This window comes from Papio anubis, chromosome 7 (assembly GCF_008728515.1).
Source record: "Papio anubis isolate 15944 chromosome 7, Panubis1.0, whole genome shotgun sequence".
NCBI lineage: Eukaryota > Metazoa > Chordata > Mammalia > Primates > Cercopithecidae > Papio > Papio anubis.
Genome location: NC_044982.1, coordinates 62,831,399 through 62,846,394, shown reverse-complemented (window position 1 = coordinate 62,846,394; position 14,996 = coordinate 62,831,399). Strand labels below are relative to the sequence as shown.

At 35.8% G+C, this 14,996-nt stretch overlaps 1 pseudogene; it reads right to left on the bottom strand.

Annotated features, from left to right (window-relative positions):
* Positions 1 to 1,646: 1,646 nt before the first annotated feature.
* Positions 1,647 to 3,723, bottom strand: LOC101015957 (annotated as a pseudogene).
* Between the last annotated feature and the right edge of the window lie 11,273 nt (positions 3,724 to 14,996).

The window sequence follows — 14,996 nt, the reverse complement described above, 5'->3', positions numbered from 1 at the left end:
ACTTTGTAAAGTCCTGTGAGATCCTGCCTCCTTTGCCATGCCGCTGCAAGGTCATAAAGTAGATAAAGCCTAAGTTGCAATTCTGGTTTTCCTCAAAATCTAAGACATGTCACAAAATAATTTGCTGCCTTTGTTCCTTACTCTGGTAACATCTTCCCGCCGCATGTATTTCCCGACTTAAAGAGTTTAAAAGGCAATCGTGTAATCTAACTCTGGCTACCCATTCGGGACCCCTTCCATGCTGTGGAAGCTTTGTACTTTCACTCTGCTCAATAAAGCCTACAACTTTTTCTCCCTCTCGGTCTGTGTCTCTATCACTTGATGCGGTTGGCTGCCACACCAATTCTTTGGCGTGGCTAGGCAAGAACCTAAGGCATTACAGTATTATTATCAAGTTGACTGTAATTTATTACACCTTCAATGTTTAAACCAAATTTTGACAACTGTCCTCAAGAACTTCAGAATTTAATCACACATCATACTTCCCAGAGAAATAGAGGCCCTCAGATATAAATTCTGTCAACTTCATATTCCAGAATTAGTAACTTTAAAAATTTTCTTTTGGTTCTCGCCTGAGAAATGCCACTAGTTTTTGCCACAAATGAGGTTTTCACGTGGCCCAGGATTAAAACAACTCTCAAATTTTTGGGAAAAGCCTTAGTCTCTAAATCCTTCCTTATCTCTAGAATTGTTCACTCTGCCCCTGTCCTAGGTCTTCTGTCTCTGCATTGAAGTAAGAGTCCTCCTACAGCCACCAGACCCTAGTTTACCACCCATCTCTTCTTTATATAGCCAAGATTCTTGAAAAGAAGTACACTTGCTTTTCTTTTGTTTATTAGATTGTTCTTGGCCACAACACTGCTTTAAAAGTACCATTATCTTAATCACCTAAAATATTTCTGTAAAGAATTATCTAATTAACAACATAAATACATACTACTCTTTATTAATTTTACCTTATTTCTCAAATACCAACATAGTCTTGCCATATTCCAAGCACTTTAAGAGTTTTAACTCATGTAATCTTTTGATAAAGGGTGTAATCAACCCTATGAGGTATATACTATTTCTGTTCCCCTTTAGCTGTTCCCCTGCTAGCAAGTGACAGAGCTAGAATTTGAACACTATCTTCCACTTCTACAGCATTAACATCTACTTTTAGCTACCTCTTAAATATTAGCATTTTATAATGTTTAATATTTTAAATGCAATCAATAAATGTAAATATCTTCTTTATTCACCCTTTATCTCCCCAAAATAATAAATATTCTCCTAAATATGCCACCTTCCGTTCTGTGAATGTTTTATATTATTACTGATCATGTAAGTGTCCATAAAATATACTTTATCTAAATACTATTATATTTTCCAAATCAGTTTGCAATCTGTTTTTCCTTGTTCATTATGCAAGGATAAAATCTAATGCACATTATGGCTCACATCTTTCTCATACATTCATTTTCACCACTATATTGTTTCTGTAGTACTAGAATATATTTTTCTATTTTAGTGTTTGTGTCATTAGTTGATTTTGTTTTGTTTTGTTTTGTTTTTTGGCACAGCTAGCTGAGGTTTTATGTTGGGGGGGGGGGCGGGAAATAAGCAATTGAATTGTTTTGTAGCTGGAGGCATGGGCAAGGGGACTACCCCAGGCAGTAAACTCCCTGGCCAGTGGGCTGAGGGCTAGGGCTGAGCCTCAGGTGGGTCTCCTGTTGCCTGTGCTCCCCTGCACTGTGGCCTCCCTCAGGGGCTCTGGAGCAGCCACAGGAAGGGTAGGCTGGGAAGGTCTGCTGTGGTTGTTCACTTGGGGCAGGACATCAGAGGACTGGGACAGCTAACCATCGCGGGTCTCCACTTTCACAACCATGGCCCTAGTGGAGCTGGTGCGGCTGAAGGAGCTGGAGCTCAGGCTTAGCTGAGGCTGGGAGTTGTGAGGTCCCCATAGGCTGAGATCAGGGCATCTCCATAGCCGATGGTGGTCTTCCAATGGATACTCATGTTCTGCAACCCAGACTCCAGCCAGCTCTCCTCGCCCTCCAGCAGCTTCCAACAGACGGCGTTCTCGATGTCCAGGGCCAGCTTGATGTTCATCAGCTCCTGGTACTTGCGCAGCTGCTGCTGCAAGTCCTGCTTAGCCCGCTGTAGGGCAGCCACCAGCTCGGACAGCTTGGCCCTGGCATCTTTAACAGCCAGCTCCCTGCGCTGCTCGGCAACTGTGATGGCGACCTCCAGGGAAGCCCTCTGGCATTGGAGGCCCTCAGTTTCAGTCTGGAGCTGGCTGATATTCCAATTCATCTTGGAGTTCTCAGTCTTTGTTCACTGCAGGTCATCCCGGTGCTTCCCAGCCAGCGTCTGCAGCCCCTCATAATGGATCTGGTACATGCTCTCAGCCCCTGCCCTGCTGTGCTTGGCTATCTTGTCGGACTGTGCCTTGACCTCAGTGATGATGCTGTCCATGTTCAGGGATCGACTGTTGCCCGTGGACAGCACCACAGAAGTGTCCCAGATCTGGGACTGCAGCTTCCGGATCTCCTCTTCATACAGCTGCCTGAGGAACTTGATCTCGTGAGTCAGCGCTTTCAGGCGAGACTCCAGCTCCACCTTGTTCATGTAAGCTTCATCTACATCCTTCTTGATGAGGACAAATTCATTCTCCGTCTCTGTACGTTTATTGATCTCATCCTCATATTTGTTCTTGAAGTCCTTCACCAGCCCCTGAGTATTGCCAAGCTCCGCCTCCAGCTTCAGCTTCTCCTGGCCCAGAGTCTCCAGCTGCCGCCTAAGGTTGTTGATGTAGCTCTCTAATATGTTGTCCATGTTGCTCCAAGCTGTTTTCCGCTGCGGCAGCAGGCTCCACTTGGTTTCCAGCATCTTGTTCTGCTGCTCCAGAAACTGTACCCTGTCGATGAAGGAGACAAACCTGACCTGTTGTTGAGAGTCTTGATCTGCTCCTTTTCCTGGGTGCAGATGTCCTGGATGTTGGGGTCCACCTCCACGTTAAGGGGACTCAGCAGGCTCTGGTTGACCGTGACGGCGGTGATGCCTCCCCTACCTCTGGCCCCGTATTAAAGCCTCTGCCCAGGCCACCCCAGAAGCTGCTGCTGCCCACTCGGGAGAAGCTCAAGGAGCTCATGTGGGCACCAGGCCACTCGTGTAGGAGCGGCCAGAGGTGGACACCTTGTAGAACTTCTGGGTCACCCTGATGGACGTGGTGGAGGCAGGAGTGGAGACAGGCAGGCTGAACCAGGCGGACATTCCAGAAGGAGCAGAGAAGCTGCTTCTTGGTCTGTGTAACTAGTTTTTATTGCTATCACAAAGCAATGCCACAATAAACACACTTCTGGTAAGGAGTTGTTTGAAGATACGTAGAGAGAAATGAAATTGCTGGATCAAATAGGATACATAATTTATTTTTAAAAATATTGTTAAATTGATTTAAAATGATGATACCAATTATACTGTCAGCAGAGTCTGAATTATTTTTGTCAGCAATTGCTTTCTTGTGAAATGCTTCTTCATGACTTTTGGCAATTGTTCTTTTGACTTGTTTGTTCTTTCACCACTAGAAATGGTGGAGATGTTTACATAGTTTATATGCTGAAATATAATGCATATGTTGCAAATATCCTTTTGTGGCTTGACCATTTATTCTTATGATGGTGTTTTAAAAATTAATATAATATTCTTAATATTAATGCTCTAAAAATTGACCAGTTTTGTTTTTTCTTTATGATGTGACTTGATGAAAATATTTCCCTACCTCAAGATGGATACAGTTTTCTGTAAGGACTCCTAGTGATTAAAGTTTAACTTTCTGCAGTTTAACCTTTACAATTTATTAAATTATTTATATGATATAAATGGTAAATTAATTTTTTTATGGATACAGTTAATTGCCACAGCACCACTTACTAAAGTGTCTATAAAATGTCTCATATGTCTTGAAACAGGTTTAAGTAGTTTATGCACTTCAATAGCATAGATACTATAGTTCTTTAAAAAATATATAATTATTTGAAATTTATTTTCCAATCATTTAGTTTTATGAATTTTGAATTTAAAAAAATTGTTCTTTAAGACCCCTCATTAACAGTTGATAGATTTAGGAAGTAGCAATACAAGATGTTCCAATACATTTAAATTTCACATAAACAATATTTTTTCCCTGTAAGCATGTCCTAAATATTACATGGGGCATGATTATAATAAAAAAGTAATTATTTATATGAAATTCAAATTTCTCTGAAATTCCTGTACTTTAGCAACTCTAATTAAAACAAAAGTAGAGAACTAAAAATTTATTTTAGCACTCCCTATTGATAAAAAATAAAATTAGATGTTAATTACAGAAAGTTCACAAAGCTAAAAATTTAGAATAAATTTGAATGGTCAAACCTCAATACCTATTTTATTGTGAATTTGCAGCATTTACTGCTTAATTTTCGTTGATCTTTTGAGACATCCTATATATGTTCAGTTCTCTGAATTTGTATTTCATTTCTGTTCTGCAAACCTTTGATCTTGCCTTTTACTAAATTCAATTTTTTTCTTCTTTTTTTTAGCAATAAGTGTATTTTGTCTATAATTGCCATATGTTTGAAGCAAAAGGGCTGCATAAAATGAATTCATCCAAATGTATTAATCAAAATTCACTCATGAATAACTAATTGCCCAATCTAGTAACTGTTTGACTCCTTATTTTCCTATTCTTTAGGAAGTATTTGACATTTCTGGCCAGGCACAGTGGCTCGTGCCTGTAATCCCAGCACTTCGGGAGGGCAAGGCGGGTGAATCACTGGAGATCAGGAGTTTGAGACCAGCCTGGTCAACATGGTGAAACCATGTCTTTACTAAAAATACAAAAATGAGTTGGGTATGGTGGCACATGCCTGTAATCCCAGCTGCTCAGGAGGCTGAGGCGGGAGAATCTCTTGAACTTGGGAAGCGAAGGTTGCAGTGAGTTGAGATAGCACCACTGTACTCCAGACCAGGTGACAGAGTGAGACTCTATCTCAAAAAATAATAATAATAATAATTAAAAAATATATACATATACACATTTCTGACCACTCCTATTTTATGAGGCAATTTCTTTTTCTTTCTTCTGCCTTCCAGTAGCTTGCATTTCTCTAACTTTCTGCCCTTTTATTATGTTTATTATGTCCATTCAGATCTTCCATATCTATAATCTCAAGGATTTTGTCCCTAGCAGAGTTATTTATTTTTTAATATAATCCCCTTCTTCATAAATGAGCTCATCAGATTTGTAGCATAAATTAAACATATACATTAGCATTTGTAACTTTATTGTTCCAGTACAGCCCTTTCTCTACATTAGGAGTATGATTTGACACACGTGTCTAACAGTCTCTGAACAGTCTTTATTAGATTACACTTAAGGAGTATGATTTGACACACGTGTCTAACAGTCTCTGAACAGTCTTTATTAGATTACACTTAATCTGTTAGTACCTTATCTTACCCTACTTCTTTTTAAATATTTCACCTGTCAGTTTCTCTATCTTGATGGTGGATAACCACCACTCACCAGAATTGCCCAAGTCAAATATATAAAAGGAAAGAGTGTCTCCTTGGTAACTGCTCTCAAATTGGGCACAATTTTTATTAATTCAACCTCCTAATTATTGTTCCAAACTATCATTATTTTCATTCCTCCTCTAATGTTTCTTATATGATTTTATTCCAAAATCCTTCCTTTAAAAATTGCATTAATTACTGCAGCATTTCCAAACACAGTTCCTTGGCTTTAGTTTTACTTCCCAGAGAAGAGTACTTCTCTCTTTTCCAGATTGAAGTTTTTTAATAAAATTGGATCATACGCACAATCCTTTAATTGACTTTGTGTGTGTCATGCAAAGCCGTTCATAGTCTGGCACATGTCAACTTTTCCAAATACATCTACAACTTACCAAATGGATTGTGTCCGAAGCCTACTAAATTTTAGATTCAACTATCAAACAATCTGGAGTCTCTGTTATTATTCAAACTATTTATTTCCGCTGTCTACCAAGAACACTTCTGCTGTAGAACTATACTGCCCTGTTTCAATGAAATCAGATTTAGCCTGTGATTCCCTTTGAACACTGAAAACTATATAAATGTAAGATACATCACTTTTCAGCAAAGCTATATAGAAGTTAATTCTTGAGTCTGCCATATGTCTTTTTCCTCTACCACAAAGTTGTTCCATCTGTCTTGGTCCCTGAGCAGTAGCTGAGCCACAGTGATAATAAATATTACTAAGAAGTAAATTTTTGTTGTAACTTACTATAATGAGAAGATCATTATTCAGCATAACAACCCAATTTGGTGCACTGATACATTGCTCATGTTCTCTCATGACTCTGCCCTAGAATGAACTGGATGTTTTGCTTAGAGGCTAGTTGTATGCTTGATATCTAATACTACTCATAATTGATAGACCAAGTGAGGCATCATGTCTTCCATTCTGATTTGTGGTCTTTCCTCTATTATTATACTGACCTCTATTTTAGAATATATTATACTAGTTTATAAATTTCAATTAACTTATCTATATTCTCCTTTTAAGTGCCTTCAGAGCAAGATCTTTCCTGTTTGCATATCGGTAATTATTGTTGTGATTAGCACAACATATATGAGGGACTTCAAAAAATTCATGAAAATGTTTATTATGAAAAACTCTGCATGGTTTTCAAAAACAATTTGCACAAAATAAATTCATGCTAGCTTTTAAAAACATATCTGAACAAGATCTGGTATGAGGCACTAAAAATATAAATCAACAATTTGAAAAGAGCCCCTATCAAAGCAACATGAATTCTGCCAAAATTGAAACAAGAACAAACATCAAATTTATGGTGAAGCTTGGGTGAAAGAATGGTGAAATCACTGATGATTTACAGAAAAGTTTATGGGGATAATACCCTAAAGAAATCAGTACTTTAAAAATGGATAACCTGTTTCAGGAAAGGACAAAACCCTGTTGAAGATGAAGCCCAAAGAGGCAGATCATCCACATCAGTTTTGGAAGAAAAAAAAAACTTGTTCTCAAAATCTTGTATAATCAATATACATTAGTTTAAATAATAAAGGTATCAACTAGCAGTATAAAGATAGAATGACTTTCACATGTATTTACATCTCTTGATGTTAAGAGATTTAGACCAGATTCTCTGAGAATATTGGCAAATAAACAGAGAATCAGAGACTTGAATCTTAATATGTTTCCAAATCTTGATTTTTTTTTTTCTCCCAATACTCCAAGATTGATATTTGGGCCAACAGTCAATGAAAAATTCTTATCTGAAAATAACAATTTACAGATTGTTATTGAATAGTTATTATTGTTATTGAATTTTTAATAGAAATAGTTAATAAATAACAATCCTTATCTGTAAATACTCTTGGAGTAAGTAACTCACTGAGGAGTGTGCCAGAAAATGTGGTTGTTTTCCTCATTTGCCAAAATGTACAAATATAGAGAAGAGCCTGTGATCCTAAAATATTCACAAAACAGTCCTTCATGATAAGCTTCAACTCAATACAGAAGGGAATTATTAGCAATAAAACCAAGGAGCAATTATCTCCATAATTTTGTGAATGCCATCTAAATTGAGTCTGTAATGGACAGCAAATGAAATTATGCTCAATGTAGTCCCTGAAACTTTGTTTCCCATCCTGTATGTCATTCAGTAAATGGGAATTACATTCATCCTGAATAATTTTATTTGAATTATTCTACTTCATATGTCAAAATCAGTTTTTAAGACCTACAATTTTTAACTTTAAGCAATGACATACACACAGTTTCTCACTTTCCACTCTCACTGACATTGCCTTAAAGCAAGTCCTGTACTTTTCATCCTCGATGAATGAAATCATCTTTAAAATTATTTCTTCACTTTCAAGGTATCTACTTCTTTTCAACAAATTATGTTCTGAAATGTCAGTTTCACATTGTCCCCCAAACTTTATCATTTGCTATAATTGACTGAAAACAAATTCTTATGCTTTCTTCAGTGGGTAAAATTGATAATTCTTCTGGAGGTATATCTGGAGAGATTGGATAAACCGGGTATACTTGCCAAATGATTTAAGATCCCAATCCCATCTCAAATTACTTGAAGTTTATGGAATAATATCTTAATAAGTATGAAGGTGCTATAATGTGACAGAGAGAAGTGATAAGTTTGAGTAAGACAGCATAAGGGTTCTGGTTCCTGACAATAAGGTAGACCAGCAGAGACTTCAGCTTTTCTTCCAAAAAATAAATCCAGGGGCCAGGCACAGTGGCTCATGCTTGTAATTCTAGCACTTTGAGAGGCCAAGGCGGGAAGATTGCCTGAGCTCAGGAGTTGGAGACCAGTCTGGGCAACACAGTGAAACCCTGTGTCTACTAAAATACAAAAGAAATTAGCCGGTTGTGATGGCATACACCTGTTGTTTCAGCTACTTGGGAGGCTGAAGCAGGAGAATTGCTTGAACCCAGTAGGTGGAGCTTGCAGTGAGGCAAGATCACACCACTGCACTCCAGCCTGAGCGATAGAGCAAGACTGTCTCTACAAAAACAAACAAACAAACAAATAAATCCAGGAAAACATACAGAATTAAAATGGAGAATTGGAACTGTATTTAAAGTGAAATAAAGTGAGAAACATCGTTGTCTGTGCTGTCATCACACGCGCGCGCGTGCACACACACACACACACACACACATACACACACCAGTCATTATCGGTTCAGAATGTGGCTCAGAATGTGCAGTGTTTGCAGGTATATGAGTATGCCACATCCTTGCTGGGTGAGATATTGATAAAAGAAGGTTATAGATAATCAGGTATTTTAGACTTTTACTTCTTTACCCCTCTTTCTCTAAATGTCGAGTGTTCGTAGAATAAAAATTAAATAAAATGTCTCCTCCCTTGCTAGAGAATTTCTGAGTGAAGTTGCATCAAATTGGGTTAGCTGGCAGTGCCTTTGTGTTCCCTGACACTCTATTTTAAGTCTACTCTTACCCTCTTTTTAAGCTCACATTGACAAACAACTTGATGTCTGTACTTTTGCCTTACTTCTGTACATGTAACTAGACAGGAATGCTTATATTCCAAGGTGAATATACACACATAACCAAAATAATTACACATCTGCGAAAAGGAACCACCATGATAGAAAGCAAGAATAATAAACACCATTCATGTCATGAAGCAGAACTTCAGAAATGGATATAATTTTTCTGAAATGCCATAGGACAAATAGTAATTATAAAATAAACACTAAGAAATAGAAAAGATAAAGTTAAAAATGACAGAGAATTAATTAAATATCTTTGGAAAGAGAAAGCATGCATATAAAGAAATAGTTAATAAATAATGAACATAAACCTGTAAATCAAAACTAACACCATTCAAATTCAAGGGTCTCAAAGGATGGCACCTGGGTTGTATAATCAAAATTATACACTTAGATTAAATTTAATAAGATAAAAAAGAAAGACATCCTGAAAACTTCGGAGAAAAACATAATAATCTACAAATAAATAAAATTAAATTGATGTTAGCTTTTTCAATAGCAGCATAGAATTTAATAATATATTATAGTTATATTTTTATAGAAATGTGATAAAAGAAATTTGAACCTAGAATTATACATTTATTCAAAACTCTATTTAATTTTCAGGGCAATAAAAATGTTCTGAGGCACACAAGAACTCAAAAGCATGTTATGTTAGCTAGGCTTCTCCAGAGGGACAGAACTAATAGGATAGATGTATATATGAAGGAGAGTTTATTAAGGATCATTGACTCACACAATCACAAGGTGAAGTCCCACAACAGGCCATCTGCAAGCTGAGAAGCCAGTCTGAGACCCAAACCCTCAAAAGTAGGGAAGCTAAAAGTGCAGCCTTCAGTCTGTGGCCAAAGGCCCCAGAGCCCCTGACAAATCACTGGCATAAGTTCATAGTACAAAAGTTCAAGCACTTGGAGTCTGATGTTCAAGGGCAGGAAGCATCCAGCACAGGAGAAACGAGAAGGCTGGAAGACACAAGTCTGCTCTTTGCAATTTCTTGTACCTGCTTTTTTCTAGCTGTGCTGGCAGCTGATTAGATTGTGCCCACCCAGATTGAGGGTGGGTCTGCCTCTCCCAGTCCACTGACTCAAATGTTTTTCTCCTTTGGCAACACCCTCACAGACACACAGAAACAATGCTTTGTATCCTTCAATCCAATCATGTTGACACTCAATATTAACCATCACACTTGTCAAATGAAGGCACATTTTTAAAACATTCCTTCAGAAAGTACTTGAGAAATAAATTCAAAATAATGCTAAAAAATATGGAAGAAATGATAATCAAATAATTTAGTAACTTAATCATGAATCGCCAAATAAAAATTAGAGGCATAAAAATAAAATTTCTAGACAATATCAACATGCGAATACATGAGAAAGTATATGAGAGACTGCTAATTAATTGCTTTTAAAAATAACAGTTTTATTAAGATATAATTCACGTATCAGAGAATTCACCTTTTAAGAAGACACAGTTAATTATTTTTACTATATTCATAGAGTTGTATATTCATCACCACAATCATTTTTACATTTTAGTAATTCCCAAAAGGACACTTGCACCGATCAGCAGTAATTCTGTATTTTCCTCTAAACACCTGTTAAATTAAATTTAATTTGGCCCAAACAAGCTTCTAAACTTGGGTGAAAAATCTGGCCCAAAGCAGCTGCATATAGTGAACTGCCACCTAGCTTAATGTGCAAGCAGTTTGTAATCCATCTAAGAGTGTACCCTCATACACAGGCAACTGAGTCTCAGCTAGTCTTAGTAGCTAAACCCTCAGCCAACCCCAGGCTGAAGGCTGCCAACTTATGCCCATATAAGGCAAATATGGAACTCTCTGGTTACAATCAGTAATCTCTGTAGGACATTTTCTGTTTGTTTTTATTTTTATAAGACAGCTCACAATTCTTTATTTGTAGAATTTGACTAGTAGATTCTGTCTTATGCTGTTTTTACATTGCTATAAAGAAATATTTGAGACTGGGTCATTTAAAAGAAAAAGATTAACTGGCTCACAGTTCTGCAAGCTGCACAGGAGGCACAGCAATCATGGCTGAAAGCAAAGAAGGAGCAGGCACATCACATGGTAAAAGCAGGAGCGAGCGAGCGAGAGAGAGAGAGAGAATGCAAGAGTTGGGGGGGGAGGTGCCACATGCTTTAAAATGACCAGATCTTGTGTGAACTCAGAGCAAGACTTATCACTAAGGGAATGGCCCAAGTCATTCAAGAGAGCTCTGCCTCCATGATCCAAACACCTCCCACCAGGCCCCATCTCCAACACTGGCGATGATTACAATTCAACATGAGATTTAGGTGGGACATCCAAACCATATCAGATTCCAAAATTCACATGGAGTAGCAAGAGATCCATAATTGCCAAAATAATCTTGAAAAACATTGGTTCAGAATGCTCCATTGGCTCAACCTGTTTATTGCTCAAGTACACTTCGTTAAATTTAACTGTTAATATGTTTTCTTTAACACCCTCAACTATAGGCAACCACAAATCTTTTTTTATTTCTCTATGGATTTGGCTACTCTGAAAGTTTTTAAAAATAAAATCCTACAATTTGTGTTCTGATGACTGATATCTTTCATGTATCATGATATTTGCAAGGTTCATTCATATGAAGGAAAGGTGTAAAACTATTTCTATCCTCAGATGACATGATCTTATATAAATAGAAAAATCCAAGAAATTTATTAATAAATAATTAGGACTATTAAGTGAATTCAGAAAGGAAAATCAGGAAATAATCGATATATACAAATCAAGTTTGTATACACTTGAAGGATCTGAAAACAAATGTATTCTTTTTATAGTAGCATCAAAAATAATAAAATACTGGGGAATACATTTTTTAAAAAAGAAATACAAAACTTTACTATGAGAATTAGAAGAGATTGTTGAAGACAATGAAAGAAAACCTAAATAAAGGAAAAACACCCCATGATCAAAGGTCAGAAGATTCAATATTGTTCAAGTGTTAACACTCTCCAAATTTATCTTCAGTTTTAATGCAATACCAACTAGAATAGGAGCTGACTTAGTTGTAAAATTTGACTAGTAGAATATAAAATTTCTATGGAATGGCAAGACAGCCAGAATTGTCAAAATAATCTTGAAAACAAAGTTGGAGGACTCACACTTCTTGACTTCAAAACTGACTACAAAACGATGGTAACCAAGACAATGTAGTACTGCCACAAGTATGGACAATATAGATCAATGGTATAGAATTGGGATTCCAGAAATAAAACCATGTGTTTATGATCAACTAACTTACAACAAGAGAACAAAACCCATCCAATGGGAAATTAATAGTCTTCCACTAAATGTTGCTGGGACAACTGAATACCCACATGTAAAAAAAACTAACCCCTGTACTGTATGTTATACAAATATTAACTAAAAATTGATTAAATATCTAAATGTATAAGTTGAAAGTATAAAACTCCGTGAAGAAAATATAGGCATAAGCCTTCATGATATTGATTTCTTAAAAAATATGATTTCTTAGCTATGACACCCAAAGCTCAAGAAACAAAAACAAAAATACAAATATATAAATCAGACATAATCCATAAAACCCAAAATCTTGTTCTAGAAAAGATATCATTAGAGTGAAAAGACAACCCAAAATATTGGAGAACATTTTTGTAAATCATATATTTGATAAGGGACTTGTATCTAGGATTTATACAAGGAATTGCTACCACTCTATAGTATAGAGCCAAATAGCACAATTTTAATAGTGGACATTAGAGTTGAATAGACATTCTCCAAAGAAGATATGAAAATGGCCAATAAGCCCATGAAAAGATGTTCAAAATCCTTACCTATTAGAAAAAATTCCAAATCAAAACCATAATAAAATACTACTTCATACCAGTAGGATGGCTACAATAAAAAAGTCTAATAGTAAATAACAACTTCAGTGAAAATGTGAAGGAACTGGGACCCTTGTGTTATGGTGAACGTAAAATGGTGCATCTGCTATGGAAGAAAGTCTAGAGTGCTCCTCAGAAAGTTAAATGTAGATTTACCAAATAACTTAGCAATTCCACTCCTAGGTATATATGCAAGTATATGTGAAATGGAAACATTTGTACAAAAAAAACTTGTAAATAAATGTTAAGAGCAGCATTATTTATAATAGCCAAAAAGTGTAAACAACTGAAATTCCTGCCAACTGATAAATGACCAAATAGAATATGGCATATCTATATAATAGAATGTCATTCAGCAATTAAGTGGTTAAAGTATTGATATATTGTATTTTATCACTGAATTTCTCTGGCCAGAACCACCAATATAATGTTAATAGAACTTGTAAGAACGGATTTTTTTTCTTGATCTTGATCTTAGAGGAAAAGTATTCAATTCTTCACCATTAAGTATAATGTTGGCTGTGGGTTTTCATCCATGTACCTGTACTTCACCAGATTGAAGAAGTTCCCTTCTATTTCTAGTTTTTAAATGTTTATCATAGAGTGGTGTTGAATTTTATAAAAAATTGCATGTGTTGAGATGACTCTGTTTTTTGTTCTTTATTCTATGATCTGGTATATTAAATTTATTGATCTTCATTTTATCAACAAATTGCATTTATGTTATAAATCCCACTAGGTCGCGGCTTACAACCTTTTCTTATTTTTTTTACATATTGCCAGATTAAAGTGGCTAAAATTTTGTTGAGAATATCTGTGTCTATACTTATAAAATAAATTCATCTGTAGTTTTCTTTTCTTGTGATGTTTTTCTCTGTTAGCAATTACACTTTAAGATATATTTATTTCTAGATAGGGAGATATACAGATTTATCAATAGATAAACAGACACAAACACATATACATGCATACTGCCTTTTAATATATATGTGTGTAAGTATATAATTTTCAAGAAATCAATAAAGGCTAATATGAGTATGAATTTTAAGTAAAGAAGCAACTATAATAAAAATGGAAATTGATTTTAAACTGGGATCAAGTAAAACTGCTCTATCCAATGGAAAGCAGAAAAAAAAAGGATAATTTTTACAACTACAGGTTATATATAGTAAGTAGGAAAAGTAAAGAATAATATCAGCAGTAAATCTGACTTAAACAGTATAGCATTAGCTGAGTTAAATCTACCTATGTAAATACTATACTATACTTCCAAATGCATAGAACAATCAAATATAATAATATTCAGTCAATACCAAAATACATATAAATGCACAAATAAAAGAATAGGTGAAGTTATATGAATTTTAAAAAGCAAAATAAAGCTACAGAGGCAATTTCATATCTGACAAAATTAAATTTAAGATACAAATAGGGAAATATATATTGTAAAAAGTAATAATAGGGAAGAAAAAACCATCAACAAAATACACTCACATAACACTAAAATCTTACATTATGTTGTATAATAATTGATAAAACTATAAAAAAGACAAAAAATAGCTTGATACCTTTCATACTACTGCCTCACAAACTGAGAACTGACAGATATAGAATTAATATAAGTATTTAAATGCTACTAATAACAAAAATACAAAGCCTATAAAAATGAACATACTCCTAGAAAAGTATAAAACACCATAATTGACTAAAATAAAACTTGGAGGCCTGACTATGACCATAAGTATTTTATTTTATTTTCACTTTTATTATTTTTTGAGACACAGTGTCACTCTATTACCTAGGCTGGAGTGCAGTGGCATGATCTCAGCTCACTGCAACCTCTGCCTCCCAGGCTCAAGCGATCCTCCTTTCTCAGCCTCCTAAGTGTCTGGGACCACAGGTGTGTACCACCATACCTGGCTAATTTTTTTGTATGATTTGTAGAGTCAGGGTTTTGCCACGCTATCCAGGCTGGTCTCCAACTCCTGAACTCAAGCAATCCACCAGCCTCGACCTCCCAAAGTGCTGGG